Source organism: Penaeus monodon, chromosome 23, assembly GCF_015228065.2.
Source record: "Penaeus monodon isolate SGIC_2016 chromosome 23, NSTDA_Pmon_1, whole genome shotgun sequence".
In the NCBI taxonomy this organism is placed as follows: domain Eukaryota; kingdom Metazoa; phylum Arthropoda; class Malacostraca; order Decapoda; family Penaeidae; genus Penaeus; species Penaeus monodon.
In genome coordinates this window covers 4,412,555-4,413,442 of record NC_051408.1, presented here as the reverse complement: position 1 = coordinate 4,413,442, position 888 = coordinate 4,412,555, and the positions used below count along the sequence as shown (strand labels likewise).

General features: G+C 53.3%; 1 pseudogene; it reads left to right on the top strand.

The window, feature by feature from the left end:
• Positions 1 to 882, top strand: part of LOC119587686 — a 3,765-nt pseudogene extending 2,883 nt beyond the window's left edge.
• The last annotated feature ends 6 nt before the right edge of the window (positions 883 to 888 follow it).

The following is an 888-nucleotide window of genomic DNA, read 5'->3' as shown; positions in this document are numbered from 1 at the left end:
CAAATAGCACAAGAAAACAGTATAGTGAGTGACTAGCGAAGGGTATGACGTAAGATGCATGGTCTGAGTTCTAGTAATTTATTTATCCATCTCTACGTCTTTCTCATTTCGTCTCTTCCTCTCTTCCTCTCTTCCCTCTTTCCCTATCCCACTTTTTTTCTCTTGCCTCTCCTCCTCTTCCCTCTCCCACTCTTCCATTACTCTTCTCTTCCCTCTCCCACTCTTCTCTTCTCACCCTTCTCCTCTTCTCTCATCTCTCTCCTGTCCCCCTTTTCCCTCTTCCCATCTTCCTCTCTTCACTCTCTACCTGTTGTCCCTCTCTTTCTCTCCCTCTCTTCCCCCTTTCCTCTCTCTCTCTTTCACTCTTCCCCCTCCCCCTTTTCCTCTTCTCCCTTCCCCTTTTCCTCTTCCCTCTCCCCTTTTCCCTCTTCCCTCTCCCCTTTTTCCTCTTCCCTCTCCTCCTCCCTCTCCCCCTCCCTCTCTTCCCTCTTTTACTCAACAGCCTCTCTTCCCTCTCCCCTTTTCCTTTTCCCTCTCTCCCTTTTCCTCTTCCCTCTCCCCCTCCCTCTCTTCCCTCTTTTACTCAACAGCCTCTCTTCCCTCTCCCCTTTTCCTTTTCCCTCTCTCCCTTTTCCTCTTCCCTCTTTTACTCAAGAGCCTCTCATCCCCTCTCTCACCCCCCTCCCCTTCCTCCCCCCAGGAGGCCCACGGCGCGGACCGACGCCACAAGTGCGACCAGTGTTCAGCCTGTACTCGCGGCAGGGATAACCTCCTCAAGCATCTCGAAGTCCATAGCAACGGGGGCGTCCTCATCTCCAGGTAGTTGGCAGTTGCGTGGGCGTGGGCGTGGGCGCGCCTTGGTCATTCAGGCTACTAGTTCACTCGTTT